This window comes from Procambarus clarkii, chromosome 69, assembly GCF_040958095.1.
Source record: "Procambarus clarkii isolate CNS0578487 chromosome 69, FALCON_Pclarkii_2.0, whole genome shotgun sequence".
In the NCBI taxonomy this organism is placed as follows: Eukaryota; Metazoa; Arthropoda; class Malacostraca; order Decapoda; family Cambaridae; genus Procambarus; species Procambarus clarkii.
In genome coordinates, this window is record NC_091218.1 from 7,141,457 (window position 1) to 7,149,014 (window position 7,558).

Here is a 7,558-nt window from a genome sequence, read left to right on the forward strand (position 1 = left end):
GAGAGAGAGAGAGAGAGAGAGAGAGAGAGAGAGAGAGAGAGAGAGAGAGAGAGAGAGAGAGAGAGAGAGAGAGAGAGAGAGAGAGAGAGAGAGAGAGAGAGAGAGAGAGAGAGAGAGAGAGAGAGAGAGAGAGAGAGAGAGAGAGAGAGAGAGAGAGAGAGAGAGAGAGAGAGAGAGAGAGAGAGAGAGAGAGAGAGAGAGAGAGAGAGAGAGAGAGAGAGAGAGAGAGAGAGAGAGAGAGAGAGAGAGAGAGAGAGAGAGAGAGAGAGAGAGAGAGAGAGAGAGAGAGAGAGAGAGAGAGAGAGAGAGAGAGAGAGAGAGAGAGAGAGAGAGAGAGAGAGAGAGAGAGAGAGAGAGAGAGAGAGAGAGAGAGAGAGAGAGAGAGAGAGGAGAGAGAGAGAGAGAGAGAGAGAGAGAGAGAGAGAGAGAGAGAGAGAGAGAGAGAGAGAGAGAGAGAGAGAGAGAGAGAGAGAGAGAGAGAGAGAGAGAGAGAGAGAGAGAGAGAGAGAGAGAGAGAGAGAGAGAGAGAGAGAGAGAGAGAGAGAGAGAGAGAGAGAGAGAGAGAGAGAGAGAGAGAGAGAGAGAGAGAGAGAGAGAGAGAGAGAGAGAGAGAGAGAGAGAGAGAGAGAGAGAGAGAGAGAGAGAGAGAGAGAGAGAGAGAGAGAGAGAGAGAGAGAGAGAGAGAGAGAGAGAGAGAGAGAGAGAGAGAGAGAGAGAGAGAGAGAGAGAGAGAGAGAGAGAGAGAGAGAGAGATAGATAGATAGATAGATAGATAGATAGATAGATAGAGAGATAGATAGATAGATAGATAGATAGATAGATAGATAGATAGATAGATTAGGTGTATTGGTGTGTGAATGTGTGTGAATGAATTGTGTGTATTTATTATTTACTCTATGCATTTACTATTCGTTCCAGCTGCAACAGCTGTTACCTTTTGAACGCCGCCTTTCTTACTCTTGCTTGTCTAAGGTACTGACTCCCGACATATTTTTATTCTTTCATTTCTACTACATATTTCTCATTCACACACACACACACACACACACACACACACACACACACACACACACACACACACACACACACACACACACACACACACACACACACACACACACACACACACACACACACACACAGTGAGGTCACTGTGCTAGGAGAAAGGGAGGTAAACCAGGCGGCCTTGGAAGAGTTTTAAATTACGAGAGAGGAGGTCAAGAGACGCCTGCTGGATCTGGATGTTAGAAAGGCTGTTGGTCCAGATGGGATCTCACCATGGATACTAAAAGAGTGTGCAGAGGCACTTTGCTTGCCACTCTCCATAGTGTATAGTAAGTCACTGGAGACGGGAGACCTACCAGAAATATGGACGACGGCGAATGTGGTCCCAATATACAAAAAGGGCGACAGGCAAGAGGCACTGAACTACAGGCCAGTGTCCTTGACTGGTATACCATGCAAGGTGATGGAGAAGATCGTGAGAAAAAACCTGGTAGCACATCTGGAGAGAAGGGACTTCGTGACAAATCGCCAACATGGATTCAGGGAGGGTAAATCTTGCCTTACAGGCTTGATAGAATTCTACGATCAGGTGACAAAGATTAAGCAAGAAAGAGAGGGCTGGGCGGACTGCATTTTCTTGGATTGTCGGAAAGCCTTTGACACAGTACCGCATAAGAGACTGGTACATAAGCTGGAGAGACAGGCAGGTGTTGCTGGTAAGGTGCTCCAGTGGATAAGGGAGTATCTAAGCAATAGGAAGCAGAGAGTTACGGTTAGGGGTGAGACCTCCGATTAGCGTGAAGTCACCAGTGGAGTCCCACAGGGCTCTGTACTCGGTCCTATCTTGTTTCTGATATATGTAAATGATCTCCCAGACAGTATCGATTCATTTCTCTCAATGTTTGCGGACGATGCTAAAATTGTGAGAAGGATTAAAACAGAAGAGGACTGTTTGAGGCTTCAAGAAGACCTAGACAAGCTGAAGGAATGGTCGAACAAATGGTTGTTAGAGTTTAACCCAACCAAATGTAATGTAATGAAGGTAGGTGTAGGGAGCAGGAGGCCAGATACAAGGTATCATCTGGGAGAGGAAATTCTTCAGGAGTCAGAGAAGGAAAAAGACTTGGGGGTTGATATCACGCCAGACCTGTCTCCTACAGCACATATCAAGCGGATAACATCAGCGGCATATGCCAGGCTAGCCAACATACGAACGGCATTCAAAAACTTGTGTAAAGAATCATTCAGAACTTTGTATACCACATATGTCAGGCCAACTCTGGAGTATGCAGCCCCAGCATGGAGTCCATATCTAGTCAAGGATAAGACTAAACTGGAAAAGGTTCAAAGGTTTGCCACCAGACTAGTACCCGAGCTGAGAGGTATGAGCTACGAGGAGAGACTACGGGAAATAAACCTCACTTCGCTGGAAGACAGAAGAGTTAGGGGGGACATGATCACCACATTCAAGATTCTGAAGCGAATTGATAGGGTAGATAAAGACAGTCTATTTAACACAAGGGGACACAGGTGGAAACTGAGTGCCCAAATGAGCCACAGAGATATTAGAAAGAACTTTTTTAGTGTCAGAGTGGTTGACAAATGGAATACATTAGGCAGTGATGTGGTGGAGGCTGACTCCATACACAGTTTCAAGTGTAGATATGATAGAGCCCGATAGGCTCAGGAATCTGTACACCTGTTGATTGACGGTTGAGAGGCGGGACCAAAGAGCCAGATCTCAACCCCCGCAAACGCAACTAGGTGAGTACACACACACACACACACACACACACACACACACACTCACACACACACACATTCACACAAATACACTCACTCACACTCACATACACACACACACACTCACACACACACACACACACACACACACACACACACACACACACACACACACACACACACACACACACACACACACACACACATCCCAAAGGAGAAGCAGAAGAGTCAGTTTCAGGGTGATGTACCCGAACATACATGGGATCACAAGCAAGACAAGTGAACTAAGGGAAAGAGCACAAGAAGTGAACCCAGATGTAATCGGACTCACTGAAACAAAACTCTCTGGAATCATAATGAATGCCGTGTTTCCCCAGGAGTACACAGTAATAAGGAAAGAGAAGGAAGGTAGGGGAGGAGGCGGAGTGGCCCTACTCATGAGAAAGGAATGGAGTTTTAAGGAGATAGCTATCCCGGGCTGTGAGGGGTTCAGAGACTACATAGCAGGCACCATGACAATGGGAGAACCAAGAATAGTAGTAGCAGTAATATACAACCCTCCACCAAATGACAGAAGACCCAGTCAAGAGTATGAAAACAACAAGATGGCAGTTAACACTATAATGGAGAGGGCAGCCTCTGCTGCCTGTAGAAATAGATCCCACCTGCTCATCATGGGGGACTTCAATCACGGAAGGATTGATTGGGAGAACAAGAACCGCATGGAGGCGAGGATACGTGGAGAGCCAAACTACTGGAGGTGGTGACTAGAAAACTTTTTAACCCAGCTTGTCAGAAAACCGACAAGGATGAGAGGAAATGACGAACCAGCGAGACTCGACCTAATCTTCACTCTGAACGACTCCGACATAAGAGAAATCGGTTTTGAGGACCCAGTAGGAATGAGCGACCACAGTGTACTAGTGTTTGAGTACCTGATTGAAGAAGGGTTATTGAACTCGAGGAGGGATACCGAAACCAAAAGGTTAGCATGCCGAAAGGGAAACTATGAGGAGATAAGAAAATTCCTAGCAGATATAGCATGGGAAACAGAGCTCAGGGGAAAGACGGCGCAAGATATGATGGACTACATCACGCATAAGTGCAAGGACGCAGCAAACTAGTTTGTCCCAGTCGAAAAGGAAAACAGTGAAAGAAGATGAGAAACCCATGGTTTAATCAGAGATGTAGGCTAGCTAAGCAGCAGAGTAAAAGGGCATGGAGAAACAATAGGAATAACAGGACACTTGAGAGCAGAGAAAGATACCAGAATGCCAGGAATGAATATGTCAAGATGAGAAGAGAGGCAGAAAGACAATACGAAAATGACATAGCAGCAAGGCAAAGACTCAGGCTAAATTGCTGCATAGCCACATCAGGAGAAAAACAACAGTAAAGGAACAGGTTATGAAATTAAGGATAGAGGCGGAAGGATTCACTACAAACGACAAGGAAGTGTGTGAGAAACTGAATAAGAAATTCCAGGAGGTCTTCGCCTTAGAGCAAGGAGAATTTCCAGAGATAAGAGAGGGAATAGCTAACCAGGAACCACTGGAAGAGTTTGAGATTACCAGCGGGGAAGTAAGGAAGTGTTTACTAGAGTTGGATGTGACAAAGGCTATAGGCCCAGATGGAATCTCCCCTTTGATACTAAAGGAAGGAGCAGAAAAATTGTGCCTACCACTCTCCATAGTGTATAACAAATCACTGACAACAGGGGAACTGCCAGATAATTGGAAAGCAGCTAACGTAGTCCCGATATACAAGAAAGGGGATAGACAGGAGGCACTGAACTACAGGCCAGTGTCCCTAACCTGCATACCATGCAAGCTGATGGAGAAGATTGTGCGAAGAAAGCTAGTGGAGCACCTGGAGCGAAAGAACTTTGTAACACAGCACCAACATGGGTACAGGGATGGCAGGTCCTGCTTCACAGGGTTACTTGAATTCTACGACCAGGCAACAAAAATAAAGCAAGAAAGAGAGGGGTGGGCAGACTGAATATTTTTGGATAGTCAGAAAGCCTTCGATACAGAACCACACAAGAGGCTAGTGAAAAAGCTGGAGATGCAGGCTGGAATGAAAGGGAAGGTACTCCATTGGATAAAGGAGTACCTAAGCAACAGGAGACAACGAGTCAGTGTGAGGGGTGAGGTCTCATATTGGTGAGACGCTACAAGTGGAGTCCCGCAGGGGTCAGTCCTTGGACCTATACTGTTTCTGATATATGTAAATGATCTCCCAGAGGGTATAGAATCGTTTCTCTCAATGTTTGCCGATGATGCAAAAGTTATGAGGAGGATTGAAACAGAAGATGATAGTAGGAGGCTACAAGATGACCTAGACAGACTGAGTGAATGGTCCAACAAGTGGCTCTTGAAGTTCAACCTGAGTAAATGCAAAGTAATGAAACTAGGCAGTGGAAACAGGAGGCGAGACACATGATACAGAATAGGAGATGAAGTACTAAATGAAACGGACAGAGAGAAAGATCTAGGAGTTGATATCACACCAAACCTGTCTCCTGAAGCCCACATAAAAAAATAACGTCTGCGGCATATGTGAGGCTGGCTAACATCAGAACAGCGTTCAGGAACCTGTGTAAGGAATCATTCAGAATCTTGTACACCACATATGTAAGACCAATCCTGGAGTATGAGGCCCCAGCATGGAGCCCATACCTTGTCAAGCACAAGACGAAGCTGGAAAAAGTCCAAAGGTATGACACTAGACTAGTCCCAGAACCAAGAAGCATGAGTTACGAGGAACGGCTGCGGGAAATGCACCTTACGATATTGGAAGACAGAAGAGTAAGGGGAGACATGATCACAACCTACAAAATCCTCAGGGGAATCGACCGGGTAAACAATGATAAACTATTCAACACTGGTGGGACGCGAACAAGGGGACACAGGTGGAAACTGAGTACCCACATGAGCCACAGGGACGTTAGGAGGAACTTTTTCAGTGTCTGAGTAGTTAACGGATGGAATGCATTAGGCAGTGATGTGGTGGAGGCTGACTCCATGCACAGTTTCAAATGTAGATATGATAGAGCCCAGTAGGCTCAGGAATCTGTACACCAGTTGATTGACAGTTGAGAGGCGGGACCGAAGAGCCAAAGCTCAATCCCCGCAAGAACAAATAGGTGAGTGCAAATAGGTGATGTGAGTACAAACACACACACACACACACACACACACACACACACACACACACACACACACACACACACACACACACACACACACACACACACACACACATCACGGTTGATATCACGCCAGACCTGTCCCCTGAAGCTCATATCAAGAGGATAACATCAGCAGCATATGCCAGGTTGGCTAACATAAGAACGGCCTTTAGAAACTTGTGTGAGGAATCTTTCAGAACATTATATACCACATATGTCAGACCAATCCTGGAGTATGCGGCTCCAGCGTGGAGTCCATATCTAGTCAAGCATAAGACTAAACTGGAAAAGGTTCAAAGGTTTGCCACCAGACTAGTACCCGAGCTGAGAGTTATGAGCTAGAAGGAGAGACTACGGGAATTGAACCTCACTTCGTTGGAAGAGAGAAGAGTTAGGGGGGACATGATCACAACATTCAAGATTCTCAAGGGAATCGACAGGGTTGATAAAGACAGGCTATTTAACACAAGGGGCACACGCACTAGGGGACACAGGTGGAAACTGAGTGCCCAAATGAGCCACAGAGATATTAGAAAGAACTTTTTTAGTGTCAGAGTGGTTGACAAATGGAATGCATTAGGAAACAATGTGGTGGAGGCTGACTCCATACACAGTTTCAAGTGTAGATATGATAGAACCCAATAGGCTCAGGAACCTGTATACCTGTTGATTGACGGTTGAGAGGCGGGACCAAAGAGCCAGAGCTCAACCCCCGCAAGCACAACTAGGTGAGTACTAGGTGAGTACACACACACACACAGTTGATGAGAAGGGTTGTGACAGATGAGGATTGCAGGATCCTCCAAGAGGACCTGAACAGGTTGCAGAGATGGTCAGAGAAATGGCTACTGGAATTCAACACGGGCAAATGTAAAGTTATGGAAATGGGACTAGGAGACAGGAGACCAAAGGGACAGTACACAATGAAGTGGAACAGTCTACCTGTGACGACGAGGGAAAGAGACCTGGGTGTGGACGTAACGCCTAATCTATCTCCTGAGGCACTTATAAATAGGATAACGACAGCAGCGTACTCTACACTGGCAAAAGTTAGAACATCATTCAGAAACCTAAGTAAGGAGGCATTTAGGGCGCTTTGCACTGCCTACGTGAGGCCAGTCTTAGAGTATGCCGCCTCATCATGGAGTCCCCATCTGAAGAAGCATATAATGAAACTGGAAAAGGTTTAGAGGTTTGCAACGAGACTCGTCCCAGAGCTATGAGGGATGGGGTATGCGGAGCGCCTGAGGGAACTGTGCCTTACGACACTAGAAAGAAGAAGGGAGAGGGGGGACATGATAGGAACGTATAAAATACTCAGAGGGATTGACAGAGTGGACATAGACGAAATGTTCACACGGAATAGTAACCGAACGAGGGGACATGGGTGGAAGCTTGAAACTCAGATGAGTCACAGAGATGTTAGGAAGTTTTCTTTTAGCGTGAGAGTAGTGGGAAAATGGAATGCACTTCAGGAACAGGTTGTGGAAGCAAATACTATTCATAATTTTATAACCAGGTATGATAGGGAAATGGGACAGGAGTCATTGCTGTAAACAACCGATGCTCGAAAGGCGGGATCCAAGAGTCAATGCTCGATCCTGCAGACACAACTAG